Genomic DNA, 22,736 nt, shown 5'->3' with positions numbered 1-22,736 from the left:
CTTTTCATAATATAAAGTTTAATTCATTCAGTAACTTTTGGTACACACATATACACATACGGATATCAAAGCATTTTATATTTACTATGATATTACAACTGGCAATCTTATCCCTGGAAGACATATCATTTCATATTTCTATACCAAGTTTTTCAACAAACAAATCATTCTTTTCAGAATAAATACTTCATTAAGGGTAACTTTTTTTGTATTTTATGACCATTACTAAATGTCAAACTATTTACATAATTTTAAGTGGAGAACAAATTATGATTCATATATAAAACAGTTTGATTAGAATATTACAGGTAAACAATATGAAATATATTTTATTTATATTTATTTTAATTTCTAAATTTCAAAAATAGGTATGAATATATATTTTTTGGTGCCAAGCAATTAGAATTGGTTAGGTTGGCTAAAAAATTAGTTTCAAAATCAATTTTATATAGCTGAGTATGAAGAATATTTAAATGTTCTTTTTATAATAAGAATCCTTGTAAAGACGTCAAAGATAAAATTATTATCTAAAAAACAAATACATCACACAATTCTATTTTCAAATGAGGAGCAGTTACAGAATTTTAGTCCTTTATTTTCTTAATTTTTCAATGATCTTTTAAAATCTGTCTCCTAAATCATTATGAGTTAAAGTAATGTCCCTAATAATATAGCAATGTGTGGATATCTGACACCCATGTGGGAGACCTGGATGAAGACCCCTTGCTCAGGGTTTCAGCCAGGCTCAGTTCTGGCCATTGTGGCCACTTACGGAAGTGAACCAAAGGATGTAAGACCTCTCTCTGTGTCTTTCCCTCTCTTTCTCTCTGCAGCTCTGACATTTAAGGAAATAAATAAATCATTGTTAAAGAAGTTGCAATTGACTTGTTTTAGGACTACACTACAAATGCAGCTCTTCTTTTTCACTTATTTAGCAGACATTCATAAATCTGTATTAGTGAGTCACTCGTTGAGTCTTTTCCAACAAATTTTTTTTTCACAAATAAAACACAGAGAAACAACATGGTAATGTATTGTTTTAGAAAAAATTCAAGTAAAATTTCTATTGATTCCTGTCCTTATTTTGACAAATATTTTTACAACAATATAAAAGGAAAATCAGTCATAATATATATCATACAATATTTAAGAAAATCCATCTTTCTATATAAACTAGTATGAGTAAGCAGCCTGGGTTCCTAGTAATATATGTGTGTTTACAATTTTAATTCCAACAACTCTTTGTGAAAGTCCATAATTTTTAAATTTTCTCTTTTTTTAGATTTATTTATTTATTTGAAAGGTAGAGTTACAGAAAGGGTGAGACAGAGGCAAAGAGAAGTCTTCCATCCACTGGTTCACTCCCCAGATGGCCACAATGGCCAAGGCTGGGCCAGACCAAAGCCAGGAGCCAGAAGCTTCATATAGGTCTCCTATGTGGAGGTAGGGGCTGAAGTACTTGGGCCAAACTCCATTGCTTTCTCTGACACATTATCTGGATCAAAAGAGGAGAAGTTGCGACTTGAACAAATGCCCATATGGGATGCTGGTACTACAGGCAGAAGCTTAACCCACTATGACAAAGAGCTGGACCCATAAACTTTTCTTTATATAGGAAACATTAAAAGGGATAGGGTGTGTGGTGAGCACCGTGAGGGGTCTCTTACATATCAAAATGGAAAGAAAAGGAAGAAATTTTAACTTCTAAGTTGTGTAACTTAGGAACAGCTTTTATATTTGGATAATTTTGTTAAATAGTTATAAATCTACTTTTTAGTTAACACTATAAGGCTATTTAATGTAGCTTATTAAGAATATTTAGAAAGAATAATTTGGATTCCAAATTGGACAGAGAGTGAGAATAAGCCAGTGTGAGAATGAAAAAGCAGTAGATGAGAGAAGAGGAACACGAAGAGCCAATGATGTTAATCTCAGATTCATGGTTCAAGAGTCAGCTGCAGAAGACTGTAGCTTATTCCAGCCTACTTTTCATGATTAACCTACTGTATTCCTGAGGTCATAGGAAGTAGCTGAAACAAAGATACAGGTTCTTTTTTTTTTTTAAAGATTTGTTTTTATTTATTTGAAAGACAGAGTTACAGAGAGAGGTAAAGACAGAGAGAAAGGTCTTCCATCTGCTGGTTCACACCCCAGCCAGAGCTGCGCCAATCTGAAGCCAGGAGCCAGGAACTTCTTCAGGGTCTCCCACATGGGTGCAGGGGCCCAAGGACGTGGGCCATCTTCTACTGCTTTCTCAGGCCATAGCAGAGAGCTGGATTGGAAGTGAAGCAACCGGGACTAGAACCAGCGCTCATATGTGATGCAAGTGCCGCAGGCAGAGGATTAACCTACTGTGCCACTGCGCAGGCCCCTTCATCATTGTTTTCTAATGCTTTATTTTATAGCTCTTGCCTGAGAGAGAAAACAGTCTTAAAACAAACAAACAAACAAACAAACAAACAAAAAACAACGAATTTATTTAAGAGGTAGAGCTAGAGAGAGAGAGAGAGAGAGAGAGAGAGAGAGGAGAGACAAAAAGGTCCTCCAATGGCTGGTTTACTCCCCCAAATCGCCACAATAGCCAGTACTGGGACAACCTGAAGCCAGGAGCCAGGAGCTTCCTCCAGGTCTCCCACATGAGTGCAGGAGCCCAAGCACTTGGGTCATCCTCCACTGCTTTCCCAGGCCATAAGAAGAGAACTGGATCAGGAAAGGAGCAACCAGGGCAAGAACTGCCGCTCATACGGGATGTCGACACTGCAGGAGGAGACTTAGCTACCATGCCACAGCGTCAGCCCCAGTAATCTTTTTTTAGATTATTTTAGAACAGATGATGAGAGTATTTCAAAATATTTCTGTCACTGCCTGATCCAGATACTCATCATTCTGTCCTTCAAGAATCATTTCCTTACTAATGTCCTCTCAGATAAATAAGCCAAATGCTAAATTTGTGAAAGTGGTACCTTACTTTTGGTACTACTTTCTGTGCCAATTGTACTCACTTTACATGTCAGAACTTGCCACATGGCTCTTCTTAATTTCCCCAGAGGCTGGAAATCTTAGAGGAGTAGATTAGAATTCTCTGAACATTAATAATGCCCATCGTATTGCATTATAATGATTTCTCTTTTAACTTCTTTCTTTCTTCCTTCTTCATATACATGAGAGGCGAGTGAAGAGAAAGGCTGAAGAGAGTATCAGTTTTGATCAAGAATGAAGGATTGGTCCCAGAGGAAATGTTTCTTGAGTGAAGGAAAGTTGTGCTAAAGTAGCAGAAAAAAGCTCAGAGATGAAAAATGAGCCATTTTTTTTCTAGGACAGGAAGACTAGATATTACTGATTTCAAAAACTGGGTTGCCTGTGTGTCTTTTTTCTAAGTAAAACTATCAGATTTGATCCTAGATCCATGAATTGAGAAGTACCAAATATAATTCCCTAGAATCTGCATTCTTTACAACTCATTATATTATGAAAAGAATGTTCCATTTCTACTGTTTTACCATCATTCTTTTAGTAATAATAGGATATGCATAATAAGGATAATAAGTAAAAATAAGGGACTACATAAAAACAATTCTTAGCATTAAAATCACAAATTTGATTACTATAGTAGAAATTGAAACTTCACAATTATAACCAGTAAACTTCAATTCCTTTGTTGAATCCTGTTTCATACTAAGATTCAGGAAAAAAAAATGTGTGCCAAGAAAGCCCTGCAAGGCTCATTACAGAAACCTGTCTCATTCTTTGTGATTACTGAAATTAGTAATTCTAAGCTAGCACAGAGAGAATTTATAGAAAATCAGTTTAAATGAATGTTTTCATTATATTTTAATTGGCTATATTAGCATCATATTATTAACATAAGTTACATAAGTTTCCTCAAAATCTAAAGTGTCTGTTTTGGAAGCAAGTTCTCTGTTCAAACAGGCTATCAGCATGAAACAGATGGCATAAACTCGATTACTACAGGGAGCATTTAATAAAGATAATATTTATAGAACTGTGAGCAGTTTATAGGCACAGATACAGTTCTAGGGAGCTCATAGACTCAAAGCTATTACCATTTCTAGGACTGAAAGAAGGAAGGGAGATTGCCATTATGAAGTCCTTTGAGAAAAAGACAGGAGGCATGATCTTCAATCATAAAACCCAGCCAAAATGGGATAACTCTGTAGGGAAGAGCCACTAGAATAAATGCCCTTACTTCTCTCTCCTACATCTGTAGGTCTCCTGTCAGGGATCTCACTGACCAATCTGAACCACAGAAAACAAGGAACTCATTAATGGAATAGTTATTTGTCAGCCTCCCAGGGGTGTGATTTGGGTAGAGGAAGGAGAAGAAAGGAATTAAGGATGCAAATAGAATATAAGCAAAACAATTTGAAATTAGACAAAAGGGAAATTTAAATTAATTATAAAAATACTAATATAATAACTAGATAAATTGATCATTTATTTTAAAATGTTTTTGTGATCATTCTTTAATTAGCATCAGTTGATTACTATAGTTGATTGATACATATGGCAACACTTTATAGTGGTTTAAGCATAATTAACAAAAAATCTATAACATATGTTTATAATTTCTGGAAATATATTTCCATTAAAATATTAATACCCCATGAAATCTATTTGATAAATAGCTCTAATGCAATAAAATTTCTTGCTTAGTTTATAAATGCTAAGGATGCTTTAGAGGAAAGAGTAAATTATGTAGTTATAGTGGTTGAATTTGGGGTAGTATTATAAGCCTAACACATAAAAATTCACTGCTAAAACTCTTATAAATTTCCAAGTAAAAGGTTGACTTCTGTACATATAAACAGATAGGTGTTTCTTTTCCAAATATTCCTTTACTATATATTATTTCAAATAAAATCTGATTTGAATCCCACCTAGTGAATAAGACATAAATGGCTTATTAGCACAGAATAACCTGAAAAATAATATAGAGGGATAAATTTTAAGAATAGAAATTTGTTCTCACAGAATTAGAAGTCCAAGATATATAGTTAGAAGTGCAAGATCAAGGAGCCAGCAGCCTTGGGTCCCTGTGAAAGTTCTCCTCCTTGCTTTCAGATGAACACTTTTTCACAGCATTTTCACACAGCATTTTTTTCCTGTGCTTTCTCAGAAACAGAAAGGAATCTTGGTGTCTGTTCCTCTAATAAGGACACCAGTAGTATTGAATCAAAATTCCACGATATTGACCTCATCCAACATTAACTCTATCTTTAAAGATCCTGTTGTAGGGTTAGAGGGACACCTAGGTAGGGACAGTTAGGGCGGATCCCCGGAGATGAGAAACTTCCGGCTTCCTCCAGGCTGCAAAGACCTAGCCTGTTTGCAGACATGCCCAAATGAGATCAGTCGCAGCCTCTTCCATGCTCCTGAAGTACTTGTGGATACCTGAGTTCTTCAAATCCCAGACCCTTTTTATATCTGTGCTTAGTGCCCCAGACCAACCTTCCCAAACCCACATCCCGTGCTCTAACACGCCTCTAGGTGACACGTCTACAAGGGAAATACAAAATAATTAAAAAAAAAAAAAAAAAAAAAAAAAAACCACAGAGAATCCATTTCCTCAAACAGGAACTTAATAAACAGATGCTGGAGGCAAACTACTTAAGTTCAACTTGATATATTTTTAAGTTTTTTTTTACTTTGTTTGAAACTTAGAGTTACAAAGAGACAGAGAGAAAGAGAGAGAGAGAGAGAGAGAGAGAGAGAGAGAGAGCAATTTTCCTTCCACTGGTTCATTTCCCAGTTAACCTCAAGTGAACCAGGAGCCAGGAGCTTCTTCCAGGACTCCCACATGGGTCAGAGGTCCAAATACTTGAGCTGTCTTATGTTGCTTTTCTCAACCATTTCAGGGAACTTGATTGGAAAGAGAGCAGTCAGGATTCTAACTGGTGCCCATTTGGTATGCTGGCAATACAGGTGGCAGCTTTACCTGCCATACCACGATGCCAGCCCACAAGTGTGAAACTTACATGGAACAAAGCTGCAAAGTTACTGAAATTCATCATACTATACATACTGTCCTTATTTATTTATTTATTTATTTGCTAGGCAGTTAGACAGTGAGAGAGAGAGAGTTATAGACAGTGAGAAGGAGGAAGAGAGAAAGGTCTTCCTTTCTGTTGGTTCACCCCCAACAAATGGCCACTACAGCTGGTGCGCTGCGCTGATCTGAAGCCAGGAGCCAGGTGTTTCCTCCTGGTCTCCCATGCGGTGCAGGGCCCAAGCGCTTGGGCCATCCTCCACTGCCTTTCTGGACACAACAGAGAGCTGGACTGGAAGAGGACAGAATCTGGTGCCCCGACGGGGATTAGAACCCAAGGTGCTGGCGCCACAGGTGGATGATTAGCCTAGTGAGCCACGGCTTCGGCCTGTCCTTATTTATGAAATGATAACAATATTTCTGTCTAAATCTTTCTGAAAATTTCATGATTCTAGCAATATTGAACAAAATGAATATATGTGTGAATGTATAAGTGTGCATTCAAGTATATTTCCATGAAATTTGGAATAAGAAAACAAATTGAAAATTAATAAACAATTTAACTGCATAGATTAGCAATCTTTTGTTTATTTATTTATTTTTATTTGACAGACAGAGTAAGACAGTGAGAGAGACAGAGAGAAAAATCTTCCTGCCGTTGGTTCACCCTCCAAATGGCCTCCATGGCCTGCGCACTGCGCCAATCCAAAGCCAAAAGCCAGATCCTTCCTCCTGGTCTCCCATCCAGGTGCAGGGGCCCAAGCACTTGAGCCATCCTCCACTGCCCTCCCGGGCCACAGCAGAGAGCTAGACTGGAAGAAGAACAAACGAGACTAGAAACTGGTGCCCATATGGGATGCCAGCACCGCAGGCAGAGGATTAACTAAATGAGCCACGGTGCCAGCCCCAAGATTAGCAGTCTTAACTCTGATGTAAAGTCCAACATTTGATTGGGCAGCAAAACAGAGATATTTCACTGAAATCAAGAAATTTTCTTGTTAACATCCAAGGCAGACAAAAGCAAATCATATCAACACATTGAGGAATCACTGAGATTTGTATGCTATTATAGGTTAGGCAAACATTGACTTTAATTATGCCATGTTGCTCTACTTTTAACATAGTATTCATAGTCTATTTTCTAAAAACGTAATCATTGGGATGGACATTGCCCTAGCAATTGACACTGTTTTAGCCACACAAGTCCCATATTGGAGTGCTTGGGTTTGATAACTGGCTCTGGATCTCAATTCCAAATTCTTATTAATGCAGATCCTTGGAGGCAATGGTGATAGCTTAACTTCCACCTAAGTGAAGAACTTGGATAGAGTTCCATGCTACAATGCCAGCCATTGCAGACATTTGGGAAATGAACTGTCAGAAGGAACACACATACACACACACACACACACACATACACACACACACACTCTCTCACTCTTCTCTCTCATAATCTCTCTTCCTCAGCCTCTTAAATGATTTTAAAAAGCTAATAATAAACATATTTATTTTTTAAATCATAGAATTAAATTTCTACGATTTGCATCATTGGTATGGATTAGTACAGTTTGTTCTTCTTTTGAAAGGTTCTCTAAAAGGGATAAACAATGGTAATTCTTCCTGAGTTGTACTTAATGGAGTTAACTTTTAGCATATTTTTTTTTTAAAAATTTACTATAATTGTGCATTCAGAAATCACAGAATACATTAGAATGCTAATATAGACCCATATATATCACATAAATTTTATGAAATATCGCTGACCACATATTGTTTATCTTCAGGACCATAAGACTTGCTTTTTTACTTAATGTATATAATATTACCTTTTCCCACAATGTATATTCCTGAAAAAGAAACATTTATAATTCTGCTATTGATAGTTTTGTCTTCAGACTTCTGAGACTTTATCTGAAATGAACAAATAAAATAGAAATTTTGGGTGTATATTGGCAACAAAATGACTCATGTTGACAAATAACAGAGTCTTTGTTCCAAATATAAGAATAACTTTTGTATTTCATTTAATATGTTAAGAAAAAAATGCAATCTTTCTGTCTTGCATTCTTTTGTTCTTTCTTGAGTTATTTTTCTCATTTAGCCCATAGGTTGAGTGAGGTATTCTGGCTTGATACCTTTAAAATAATGTAAGAATTTCATTATACTTTTCTCTCTTCTTATAACAGGCAAAATTAGACATAATGGGTAAATCAAGACTTGTTTATTTTTAAACCAGCATTGGCATTTCACTGTTAATATTATACTAACTCCTAATAATGAATTTGATTTCCCCAAATTGATGAGGAAATTGCTGATTATATGAGGTTTCCATATTTAGTAAAAATGAATATTAATACTGTAAAATGATGAATTGCTAATATGGGACATTGAGCTTGCAATCAGCTATAAAATATCCCTCCTATAAAAGACAAGAATTTATAGTGATCATTTTGGAACTCAATTCCATTTCTAATCCCAGGTACAACAAAGGAATATAAAATTCAATAGCCCTTAACAGTAAGAAATAAAGATTTTTTCTTTACAACTGCTTATTTCATTTTTTGGATAAAATAATTTAACTGTGTGATTATTAGCATTTTATTTTAAAATATATTTCAGAGAGAAAAGAAAATAAGACATACAAGACATCCTGCTTGGCAGTACAAGGAAAATGTCTATTGTAAAATATTTTAATTAATTGGACTTATAACAGTTATTCCTGCTTCTTCCCCTTAAAAGTTTTAAAGTAATATGTTAAATTTATCTCTATTTCTATCTAGCCATATTGATACTTTTCATTTTTTAGAGTAACATAGTATCACTGTTAGATCGGATTCTGTTTTGTTATATTAGAAACAAAGCATTAATAATCAGAGGAAATTATTCCACTTAATTGGCATTGTGGAAAAGTTCCAGATTATGCTTAATGACTAAGTTGTATACAACTACAGATGATACAAATTTGGCTAGACAGAGATATTAAATACATTTAAATAAAATATTTCTATACCTCAAATCAGAAAAAATACAAAACAATAATCACAGAAAAAGTAAAAGTATGTTTGAAGCAGAATATTTCTGGTTTCTATATAAAGTTTCATGTGCACTTCAGATCCTATGGTGTCTCCCTGGTTATGGCTTTTAGCCCTGTTGCTGCTCTAACAATTGAATGTTGCCTACTCTTGATTGCATTAGAGGAGTCCTTATCAGGGCCTAATCCATGTATTTTTGTTTCTAAATGTAAGACTTCCCTTTGGATGTTGAGCCTTGAAATGAGTCAGCTCTTATTCACAGGCAACTTACATTTCTTGGTCAATTGAAGTCAGAGTACAAATCTTTGACTAATTGAATTCAGAACCCAGCACATAATGAAATCCATTCTCTTTCACATGGTCTTGGCTGAGATGCATGCATTTTACTCTACTCAAAAGAACATTGTGAGGTTTAGATGTTTTGGTGAAATGGGTTAGGCCACCACTTGGGATATTGGCCAGTTTCTGTCCTAGCTCCTCTGCTTAGATCTGGCTCCTCAATAATGTACCAGGAAACCAGGGAGGTGATGGTACAAGTGTTTGAATCTCTGCAACGTGCTTGGGAGACCCAGATGGAGTTCCTGGGTCCTGGGCTCAGCCTGGCCTAACCTCAGCTGTTGTGACCATTCGAGGGGTGCACCAAAAGCTATCTCACTTTCCCTTTCTCTTTCAGATAAATAAAATAAATAAATCTTTAAAAGAAAAAATGCTGTGAGTTCTAGCAATCAAAATATTTTAAAATCCAATGATAACTATCATTGTATATTTCTTTTTCTCTTCCATTCCCTTTGTCTCTCAGTTTTGATTTTCTAATTTTACATTACTATGAAACACATTATAATAGAAACCTTTCTCTCAGACTCTGCTTTCGAGGAATTTATACTAAAGCAACAGGTAAAGATTTATAGATGAAAAATACCAGATATTACTGGTAGAATATAAAAATGAAAAAGCAATGTGATTACCTACCAGGAAATGCCATAAAAACTGTAATAGAGTCATCCTTATTACTCAGACATGTAATGTAAAATGTAATCTCTACAAACTGAAGTTTTAAGTATTTTAATGAGTAGATCACATTTTGCTAATTTTGAAAAAGAAATTACAATTTTGAATAAAACAGAAATTGTATGATATCTGTCTTCCAAATATAACAATACATATATTATTTTATATATGAAGTTTTCAGTTATCCATTACTAGAAAACAGACAATTTTCTCAGTATTTTGCAAATATTAATTCATTTAATCATTAAAAAAAACTCTACTAAGCATATTGTTGTTACCATTTTTCAGGAAACAGTTGGGGGAACTGGCATTTTGGTGTAGTGGATAAAGCCAGTGGCTGCAATGCTGGCATCCCAGTAGTGGGATTCCTGGATCATCCAAGATGTTCAACATCACATGAATAGATTAAGAAAAAGTGTCTATCTATCTATCTATCTATCATCTATATCTATCCATCCATCCACACAATGGAGTATTATTAAAATAAAAAGATGAAATTCTACCATTTGATGAAAATGCATACAGCTGGAGGACATCATGTTGAATGGAGTAAGTCATGCAAAAAGACAAACACTACCTGTTCTTCCTTATATATTGCAGTTACGTTAAAAATATCAACAAAAAAGGAAGAAATATTTGTATCAGTATTGCAACAAATATAGTTTTGTCAAACTATTTTTTTTTCATATCACTATCAAACCAATGGTTAAGAATTATATACCCGGGGCAGGTGCTGTGGCGGAGCGGGTTAACTCCCTGGCCTGAAGCACTGACATTCCATATGGGCGCCAGTTTTTGTTCTGGCTGCTCCTCTTCCAATCCTGCTCTCTGCTATGGCCTGGGAAAGCAGTGGAAGATGGCCCAAGTCCTTGGGCCCCTGCACTCAAGTGGGAGACCCGGATCAGCGCAGTTCTGGCCATTGCGACCATCTGGGGAGTGAACCAGTGGATGGAAGACCTCTCTCTCTGTCTCTACCTCTCTCTGTAATTCTGCCTGTCAAATAATAAATAAAATAAATATTTTAAAAAATAATTATATACTGCTAAATTTTTAATTATCTATGATTATTTTAAAATTTACTGTATGAGTGAAATTTTTTTCATTTGATTATTTTATAGTCCTTATCTATATGCCTGTTGACCCATGGTTTTTTTATTTTTTATTCATTGGACTATTTAATTAATGTAACATTAAGTCTTTCATAGTAATGTAAATTTAAAAATATGTTATCCTTAAAACAAGCAAGCAAGTCAGTAAGAAAGAATAAAGAAAGAATAATTTTATTCTTAGAATTGTGTCTATGAAGTATATAGAATCTGTTCTCTTTGTATTAATATCACATTAATATGTCAACTGATAAAAATAAAATTATCTTAGGTTTAAAAAATAAAAATAAATAAAATATTTAAAAAAACAACAAAGCAAAATGTAAGTGAAGGCCAATATTCATCTCTTAATCATTATAATGTGGCCGCATGAACAAGAGGCTGAACAGGACAAAACACCGGTTCCTCCTCTTTTCCATTTTCTAAACATGGAATCATACATTGATAATTACAATCATACATAACACTACTGCAAGATTCCTTTATAAAGGATCTTACATTTTTATGAACCATGAAGAGAAAGAGGAGTTAGTTAGGCTTGTAAAAATATTGACTTAGAATAGAAAACATTGTCTTCAAGCTTTCCATCTCTCTCTGATAAGGAAACTCTAAGAATGGTGACAGAAGATCTAGGTCAAAGACACCAGATAAAAAAATTTCCAGAGAAAATACCCTAGCTAGGAATGCAAGAATATATTCTAACATAGCTAAACAGGAGGACCCAGGTCACTAAATCCAGTTCTTCGACAATCACTCAATACGTGCATCAAATTTAATGTGGAAAGAATAACTTTCCTCCATTACATTTTTCAGGCAAGGTCTTTGAGACTACCTATGATTAATGTTAAAAATAACACAACAGCTTTGACTAGCAGCCAGACTCTTGGATACTTTTCTGCTCTTCTTTATCAAGCCTATTACAAACATTCTATAATTTTCTCAAACTGATGTGACTGCTGATGGACATCATTTTCTGTAGATAAACATTACCTCTTCAAATACATTTTAAAGTTGTCATAATAAGGAAAAGTCTTTCACTTTCTTCAAACATCCAATTCCATGAACAATCCATTCATTTTCTTTTGATAACAGGTAGGGAACATCCTTTATGCTGGCATTGGTTAGCTATTTTACGCTTTGAATAACAAAGCCTACAAAATTTTCAGCAATTTTCTTGCACTTTCCTCTATAATTGCAGATTTTTCAGTCTTCCTGATTTTCTTTTTAATATGAATCAAGTTTATTTTGTTAAACTATTATATTAAACTATTCCTCCCATTTCAATTTCTTCAGAAGTTATCTCTTTTTGTTCTTCCATATCTCTCCCATATTTCACTATAATTTAAAAATAATTCTTTCTGTTCAGTCCTAAGGCTACCTCACTTGACCATCTGTATCAACACTACTCTGAAACTCCTTTTAATAAGGTAATCAATAATCCATTTATTTTGATATTTATTTGATATTCAAAATACTGCCTTTGACAGTATTACTCAATGTCATTATCTTTTAAACTCTCTGGTCTGACTTGCATGGTTTTTCTCTTACTCCTAACTTGCTCTTTCACTTTTTACTTTAGGAATTCCATTTCCTTTACTCATCCTTTCAACCTAAGTGGCCTATCCAAGGGAAACCCTTAGTCTGGTATATAATAGACACCCATGCTTCAGATGTTCAAATAAAAAATTTTGTTTCTCTATTTCAAAACAACTCCTTCTCCATTCCTAAGGGCAATAAATGGAGCTACCATGTAAGTTTGATGACTTAATCATTGTCTTAATCTCATTGTTCTACCCCAAGTTATGTATAATGAACAGATATATGTTTCTCACAGCTCTAGAGCTTTGAATGTCCTTTAATAAGTCACTTGCATTTGATGAGGCACTTCCTGCTGTATTGTCACAAGGAAGAAGGCAGAGGAGCAAGAGAGAAGAATGCTGTGTAAATCTACTCATGAAGTATTTAATCACATACCTAAGGAAGCAACTCTCATTGCCTAATCACATATTAACAATCCCACCTCTTAATACCAACTTATTGAAAATGTCGAAACATTGGAGGAGACAGTCTCAACCCATAGCAATCATTTTCTATTTTTGCTAAACTTTCTTTTTTTTTTTCTTTCAAACTTTTATTTCATGAATATAAATTTCCAAAGTACAGCTTATGGATTACAATGATTCCCCCCCATAACGTCCCTCCCACCCGCAACCCTCCCCTTTCCCACTCCCTCTCCCCTTCAATTCACATCAAGATTCATTTTCGTTTCTCTTTCTATACAGAAGATCAGTTTAGCATATATTAAGTAAAGCTTCCAACAGTTTGCTCCCACACAGAAACATAAAGTGAAAAATACTGTTTGCGTACTAGTTATAGCATTAAATCTCAATGTACAGCACACTAAGGACAAAGATCCTACATGAGGAGTAAGTGCACAGTGACTCCTGTTGTTGACTTAACAAATTGACACACTTGTTTATGGCATCAGTAATCACCCTAGGCTCTTGTCATGAGCTGCCAAGGCTATGGAAGCCCCCTGAGTTCACTGACTCTGATCATATCTAGACAAGGCCATGGTCAAAGTGGAAGTTCTCTCCTCCCTTAAGAGAAAGGTACCTCCTTCTTTGATGACCCATTCTTTCCACTGGGATCTCACACGCGGAGATCTTTCATGTAGGTGTTTTGTTTTTTTTTTTTTTTTCCCAGAGTGTTTTAGCTTTCCATGCCTGAAATACTCTCATGGGCTTTTCAGCCGGATCCACATGCTTTAAGGGCTGATTTTGCGGCCAGAATGTTGTTTAGGACATCTGCCATTCTATGGGTCTGCTGTGTATCTCACTTCCCATGGTGGATCATTCTCTCCCTTTTTGATTCTATCAGCTAGTATTTGCAGACACTATTCTTGTTTCTGTGATCCCTTTGGTTCTTAGTCCTATCATTATGATCAATTGTGAATAGAAATTGATCACTGGGACTAGTGAGATGGCATTGGTACATGCCACCTTGATGGGATTGACTTGGAATCCCTTGGTATGTTTCAAACTCTACCGTTTGAGGTAAGTCAGCTTGAGCACGTCCCGAATTGCACATCTCTTCCCTCTCTTATTCCCACTCTGACATTTAACAGAGATCACTTTTCAGTTAAGTTTCAGCACTTAAGAAGAATTGTGTATTGATTACAGTATTCGACCTAAAGTATTAAGTAGAACAAACAAACAAAAAAATACTAAGAGGTATAACATATCAAGTTGCTCATCAACAGTCAGGGTGAGGGCTGATGAAGTCACCATTTCTCCTAGTCTTCGTTTCACTTTAACAGGTTTCCTTTTTTGTGCTCAGTTAGTGGTCACCTATCAAGGAGAACAAGTGGTATTTGTCCCTTTGGGATTGGCTTATTTCACTCAGCATAATGTTTTCCAAATTCCTAACAGGGATCACTTTTCAGTTAAAATTTAAACACCTAAGAATAATTGTGTGTTAATTACAGAGTTCAACCAATGGTACTAGAACAAAAAAAAATACTAAAATGGATAAAGTATTACATTGTACATCAACCGTCTGGACAAGAGCTGATCAAGTCACTGTTTCTCATAGTGTCCATTTCATTTCAACAAGTTTCCCCCTTGGTGCTCAGTTAGTAGTCACCAATCAGGGAGAACATATGATATTTGTCCCTTTGGGACTGGCTCAATTCATTCAGCATGATGTTTTCCAAATTCCTCCATCTTGTTGCAAATGACTGGGTTTCGTTGTTTTTGACTGTTCTATAGTATTCTATAGAGTACATGTCCCATAATTTCTTTATTCAGTCTACTGTTGATGGGCATTTGGGTTGGTTCCAGGTCTTAGCTATTGTGAATTGAGCTGCAATAAACAGTAATGTGTAGACTGCTTTTTTGTTTGCCAATTTCATTTCCTTTGGGTAAATTCCAAGGAGTGGGATGGCTGGGTAGAATGGTAGGGTTATATTCAGGTTTCTGAGGAATCTCCAGACTGACTTCCATAGTGTCTTAACCAATTTGCATTCCCTCCAACAGTGGATTAGTGTCCCTTTTTCCCCACATCCTCGCCAGCATCTGTTGTTGGTAGATTTCTGAATATGAGCCATTCTAACTGGGGTGAGGTGAAACCTCATTGTGGTTTTGATTTGCATTTCCCTGATTGCTAGTGACCTTGAACATTTTTTCATGTGCCTGTTGGCCATTTGGATTTCCTCTGTTGAAAAATGTCTATTGAGGTCCTTGGCCCATCTCTTAAGTGGGTTGTTGGTTTTGTTTTTGTGGAGTTTCTTGATCTCTTTGTAGATTCCTGTTATTAATCCTTTATCTGTTGCATAGTTTGCAAATATTTTTTTCCCATTCTGTCGGTTCTCTCTTCACTCTCCTGACTGTTTCTTTTGCAGTACAGAAACTTCTCAATTTGATGCAATCCCAATAGTTGATTTTGGCTTTGACTGCCTGTGCTTCTGGGGTGTTTTCCAAGAAGTCATTGCCGGTACCTATATCTTGCAGGGTTTTTCCAATGCTCTCTAATAATTTGATGGTGTCAGGTCGTAGAGTGGATTTTTGTGTAAGGTGAAAGGTAGGCATCTTGCTTCATGATTCTGCACATGGAAATCCAATTTTCACAGCACCATTTATTGAATAGACTGTCCTTACTCCAGGGATTGGTTTTGGATCCTTGATCAAATATGAGTTGGCTGTAGCTGTTTGGATTGATTTCTGGTGTTTCAATTCTGTTCCATTGGTCTATCCATCTGGTTCTGTACCAGTACCGTGCTGTTTTGATTACAACTGCCCTGTAGTATGTCCTGAAATCTGGTATTGTGATGCCTCCAGCTTTGTTTTTGTTGTACAAGATTGCTTTAGCTATTCGAGCTCTCCTGTGTCTCCATATGAATTACAGCATCATTTTTTCCAGATCTGAGAAGAAGGTCTTCGGTATCTTGATTGGTATTGCATTGAATCTATAAATTGCTTTTGGGAGAATGGACATTTTGATGATATTGATTCTTCCAATCCATGAACATGGAAGATTTTTCCATTTCTTGGTATCCTCTTCTATTTCTTTCTTTAAGGTTTTGTAATTTTCATTGTAGAGATCTTGAACATCCTTGGTTAAGTTTATTCCAAGGTATTTGATTGTTTTTGTAGCTATTGTGAATGGGATTGATCTTAGAAGTTCTTCCTCAGCCATGGCATTTTCTGTGTATACAAAGGCTGTTGATTTTTGTACATTGATTTTATACCCTGCTACTTTGCCAAACTCTTCTATGAGTTCCAATAATCTCTTAGTAGAGTTCTTTGGGTCCCCTAAATAAAGAATCATATCATCTGCAAAGAGGGATAGTTTGAGTTCTTCCTTCCCAATTTGTATCCCTTTAATTTCCTTTTCTTGCCTAATAGCTCTGGCTAGAACTTCCAGAACTATATTGAATAGCAGTGGTGAGAGTGGGCATCCCTGTCTGATACCAGATCTCAGTGGAAATGCTTCCAACTTTTCCCCATTCAATAGGATGTTGGTTGTGGGTTTCGCTAAACTTTCTTTGAAGTACACAGTACAAAAAATCACTTTAATTAGAAAAATGCACATCTCCATACTTTCACGTTTGGAAAGATACTTTGAATTTTAAAGTGCAAAGTCATGGCCTTTGATAAAACTTTTAACAGAATTCATCAAAATGTTTTTAATATCTGACAAGAGTCCAAATAGATAAATAGATAGCTCTTATAAATGATGCAGAGTCCATCTTACTAGAAATTACCTTTTCAAAGATTCTTTATTTGAATGGCAGAAGATGACTGTTCAGATATTTTAATTATATACTTCAATTACATTTGAAATTCAAATACTCTAATCAATTTCATTAAATTAATATCATTTCCTTACCAGAATAAAATGTTTTTCTTTTACTTTAGTCACTTATTTAATGTAGCTACATTTATTTTATTTATTTATTTATTTATTTATTTTTTTGACAGGCAGAGTGGACAGTGAGAGAGAGACAGAGAGAAAGGTCTTCCTTTTGCCATTTGTTTACCCTCCAATGGCTGCCACCAGCGCACTGCTGCCTGTGCACTGCGCTGATCCGATGGCAGGAGCCAGGTACTTCTCCTGGTCTCCCATGTGGGTGCAGGACCCAAGCACTTAGGCAATCCTCCACTGCACTCCCTGGTCACAGCAGAGAGCTGGCCTGGAAGAGGAGCAACCGGGATAGAATCCGGCGCCCCAACTGGGATTAGAACCTGGTGTGCCAGCGCCACAAGGCGGAGGATTAGCCTACTGAGCCGTGGCGCCGGCCAATGTAGCTACATTTAATAAAACCAATTATTTTTACAAGCATGATATAGGACCTAGATAAATTTAAAACACAACTCTGAGTCTATTCCTACAAGATAAAATTTACCCTGTGTTATATTACCTAAATAATTCAGTAACTTCACAGTGTGTCTAAAAGATATCAGGGAGCTTTGTAAGGGCAGATGCATATTTTCAGAATTTCAGACCATACATCCCCTGTGACAACTATATAACTCTGCAGTAGCAAGAATATACTCATAACATATAATTAAATTAAAATATTTGGCTGCATTCTAAAAAAGTAATATTGCAAAAAAGTGACATGGATATATGATAACTACTAATATCCATCAAAAAATGAATAAACAATTTTCAAAATGTGTACCAAAACTCCAATACATGCTGGGGTTACACATCTTGTCTAATAATGTCACAATAATCATTGGGCTCTGTTTCTCAATTTGTATCCTACCACTCAGAGAAGTTTTTCCTTTAAAACTACTCTGATAGGAGATCCCGAAGACTATCCATATTTCTAATGGTTCATTAAAAGTAATCACATAATTCAACAAAGCTATTGTACTTTTGGTATCAGTTTACTAAAATGAAAAGATTCAGATTATTATCCTCAACAAAAAAGGGTATATAGTCTGTTATGTATCCGTCTTCCCATGTTTGATCGTTCTCTTCTTTTTAATTCTATCAGTTAGTATTTGCAGACACTAGTCTTGTATATGTGATCCCTTTGACTCTTAGTCCTATCATTATGATTAATTGTGAACAGAAATTGATTGCTTGGACTAGTGAGATGGCATTGGTACAAGCCACCTTAATGGGATTGAATTGGAATCCCCTGACACGTTTCTAATTCTACCATTTGGGGCAAGTCTGATTGAGCATGTCCCAAATTGTACATCTCCTCCCTCTCTTATTCCCACTTTTATATTTAACAGGGATCACTTTTCAGTTAAATTTCAACACCTAAGAATAATTGTGTGTTAATTAAAGAGTTCAACCAATGGTATTAAGTAGAACAAAAAAATACTAAAAGTGATAAAGTATTAAGTTGTTCATCAACATTCAATACAAGGGCTGATGAAGTCACTGTTTCTCAAAGTGTCCATTTCACTTCAACAGGTTTCCTTTTAGGTGCTCAGTTAGTTGTCACCAATCAGGGAGAACATATGATATTTTTCCCTTTGGGACTGGCTTAATTCACTCAGCATGATGTTTTCCAGATTGCTCCTTTTTGTTGCAAATGACCGATCTCATTGTTTTTGACTGCTGTATAGTATTCTACAGAGTACATGTCCCATAATTTCTTTATTCAGTCTACTGTTGATGGGCATTTGGGTTGGTTCCAGGTCTTAGCTATTGTGAATTGAGCTGCAATAAACAGTAATGTGCAGACAGCTTTTTTGTTTGCCAATTTAATTTCCTTTGGGTAAATTCCAAGGAGTGGGATGGCTGGGTTGTATGGTAGGTTTATCTTCAGGTTTCTGAGGAATCTCCAGACTGACTTCCATAGTGTCTTAACCAGTTTGCATTCCCACCAACAGTGGGTTAGTGTCCCTTTTACCCCACATCCTCACCAGCATCCATTGTTGATAGATTTCTGTATGTGAGCCATTCTAACTGGGGTGAGGTGAAACCTCATTGTGATTTTGATTTGCATTTCCCTGATTGCTAGTGATCTTGAACATTTTTTCATGTGCCTGTTGGCCATTTGGATTTCCTTTTTTGAAAAAATGTCTGTTGAGGTCCTTGGCCCATCTCTTAAGTGGGTTGTTTGTTTTGTTTTTGTGGAGTTTCTTGATCTCTTTGTAGATTCCTGTTATTAATCCTTCATCTGTTGCATAGTTAGCAAATATTTTTTTCCCATTCTGTTGGTTGCCTCTTCACACTCCTGACTGTTCTTTTGCAGTACAGAAAGTTCTGAATTTGATGCAATCCCAATAGTTAATTTTGTCTTTGACTGCTTGTGCCTCTGGGGTCTTTTCCAAGAAGTCTTTGCCTGTGCCAATATGTTGCCCTTAAGGCATTCGGATCTGGCTGAAGAGTCCATGAGAGTATTATAGGCAAGGAAAGCCAAGATACTGTTGCAAAAGAAAACAAACAAACAAAAAACCACCTATATGAAAGATCTCTGCGAGTGAGATCCCAGTAGAAAGAACAGGCCATCAAAGAAGGCGGAACCTTTCTCTGAAGGGAGGAGAGAACTTCCACTTTGACCATGGCCTTGTCTAAATATGATCAAGGTCGGCAAACTCAAAAGGCCTCCATAGCCTTGGCAACTCATGACAAGAGCCTAGGGTGATTACTGATGCCATAAACAAGAGTGTCAATTTGTTAAGTCAACAACAGGGGTCACTGTGCATTTACTCCTCATGTAAGATCTCATCCTAAATGTGCTGTACATTGTGATTTAATGCTATAACTAGTACTCAAACAGTATTTTACACTTTGTGTTTCTGTGTGGGTGCAAATTGTTGAAAGCTTTACTTAATATATGCTAAACTGATCTTCTATATATAAAGATAATTGAAAATGAATCTTGATGTGAATGGAATGGGAGAGGGAGTGGGAGAGGGGAGGGTCCCGGATAGGAGGGAAGTTATGGGGGGCAAAAAGCCATTGTAATCCATAAGCTGTACTTTGGAAATTTATATTCATTAAATAAAAGTTAAAAAAAAGTGTATATAGGACAGGGACACGCAGGTGTATGCTAATTGTCTTCTCCAATTTCAGTCATATAAAATACAAACTGTGCTCAGTTATCTAGCAAAGGTTTGCATCAATTTACTTGAGATATAACATACTACCTTATTATGTAAGTTGTTCCAATTATTAGTGTCCAGGTTTTGTGGGTTATTTGTCACTGAGATGTGGCAGGTTGCCTGCAAGGATGACTTTAGGTGCTCAGGCTCCAAACCCTCATAAGGTAAAACAAATACAGCATGAAACAAGTGCCATCACAACTCACAATTTTAGCTTAAACTGTTTGACACAATAAAGACATGGTTAAACAGACATTCTTAATAGGCAAGATAGTCCAATGAGTAAGAGATTATCTTCTCAAACTGGTGCAAAAACGAAATTCTGTTTGGAATATACAGGATTTGAACAACCCGAATCTTCTGAGTTAATCATTTACTGCACTGACAGCCAATTATTGCTTATGGTTGTGGCTCTTTTGAATCAAATGTCTATTTTCTATCCCATCCTTCAAAGAGATAAAGATGCTATTCATTACAAACTTGTTTTACCCTGAGCATTCCCTTATTAATTGTTGTATCCTTAGTAAATCTATAGTGTCCAAAATGTGGTATCATTTAATGCATGTGAAAATGACTGAACAAAAGTAAATCAGATTTTTTTTATTAATTTAATATTGCATGTTCTATATATATATATATATATATAAATGCATCACTAAACAATGTGAAGATACTGTTCCATTGTAGTCAACAACTGTGTTGCTAGAAACTCTGCATAGTTTATGATTGAGATATAGGGAAAAGCAGACTAATAATTTAGACAAAAAGTAAAACAGATAGCATGAAATATAATTAAGAAGACATGAGATTAAATTTTAAGCAATTTTCAAGCATTTGTCCCATAAGTTTCATATAGTTCTATTAGAAATTGACAAGCTACAGGCCAACTTACTAAATCTTATTTGCCTCTTTTTTGTTAATAAAGTTGTATTGGAGTCCAGCCACTTCCATTCATTTATGTACTGTTCTTGGCTGCTTTAACTTGAAAATGACAAAATTAAATATTTGTGGGGAGACTGGAACACCGGAACCATCTGGTGGAAAAACATTTGAATGTTTTCTTTCTGTTCTTCACTGTCAAAGTGGCATGACATCTGCCCTAGATAAATTAAAAAAAAAAAAAAACTTGGAAAAATAAAATTGAAGAAAATATATAGTGTTAGTAACTTGATTGGTTATCAATCTGAAAAAATCATTCTATAAAGTGAAAAATGAGAATCTCCATTTAATCTATTAAAAATTCAGAGAAATAATTGCTAATATTTAAAGTCTTCCTTATGCATTTACATCAATTTTTTCTTTATTATATTTTCTTTATCCTTTCTTTGAAATCTGTTAACTTCTAAATATTTTGTTTTATACATTTGTCTTTATGTAGTATAAGTTCTTTTATCTCTGAAGTTATAACATGAATATTTTCATATTATTTTGAGGTAAATAATATTAATGTTATTTTCCTTTTAGTGTAAATTAGTGCAAAAACATTTTTATTCATTTTTTCCACTAAATAGGGCTTTATTTTTCATGTATAGCCATTACTCTGTACAAGGAATGCTGAGATCTGGCACAGACAGAAGGCATTATTATTCTTTGAGACATTTTTTCCATAAGTGGAGTTTGGTTGGCTGGGTCAAAGAAAACACACTGAGCTCTCCATCATAGTTTCATACCAAAGGGATTTCTAATGATAGGCAGCATGGAGTCCTGACTAATCAGCTTTTACTTTGGAAGACATCAAACGAGAGAGAAAGACCTAAAAGAACACAAAACAGATGTTGGGAAACCTGATCACAAAGGAGGGAATGTAGTGATGGGAGACAGGTGTATTAAAAAAATCCAAATTGGTTGTACTGGAGACGGACTGTTATCCTAAACATTATTATCATTCAGGAGTGTTGCTAAATGACTATTATGGTATCATATCATAGATAGTCATATAGGATGCCATAATGAAAATAGATTCTGAACTCACGCAGCTTTTGTTCAGTCCTGAGTCTGTCACTTGGTAGTGTAATCAACCTGTCTTTTCAGGATCATCTCGAATCAAAAGTGATAGGAGAATATAAGTATTTCTTCAATTAATTCTTAACACTTAACACTTGTTAAATACATTAGTTCAAGTGGTATTTACTCTCATGCCTGCCGTGATTCAAATGTGCAATAAACATTTGCTATCATCTAGTTATAATCTTATGGCACAAAACCTGAAATTAATGTTGATATGATACACACAAACACATAAAAAACTGAAGATTATTACTCTGTATGGCTTGGAAACTAAGTTGCCAATTTAGAACTCCGATGCTCTAATCTTTGCATCTTGATAGCCATCATCAAGAGTTAAAATGTTGGTGCAGGAATTGTGCCTAAAAGTCAAAATTCTGATTAAGATGCCCACAGCCCCTTTTGAGCTCCAAATATTGATGTCACCTTACTGCTGATGCAGACACTGGCAGGCAGCAGTAAGGGCTCAGATTGTTAGGTTTCTACCACTTCTGTGAGAGAC

Source organism: Oryctolagus cuniculus, chromosome 9 (assembly GCF_051225735.1).
Source record: "Oryctolagus cuniculus isolate XC-2025 breed Fujian yellow rabbit chromosome 9, ASM5122573v1, whole genome shotgun sequence".
Taxonomy (NCBI): domain Eukaryota; kingdom Metazoa; phylum Chordata; class Mammalia; order Lagomorpha; family Leporidae; genus Oryctolagus; species Oryctolagus cuniculus.
The sequence above is the reverse complement of the archived record's forward strand: the minus strand, read 5'-3'. Positions refer to the sequence as shown.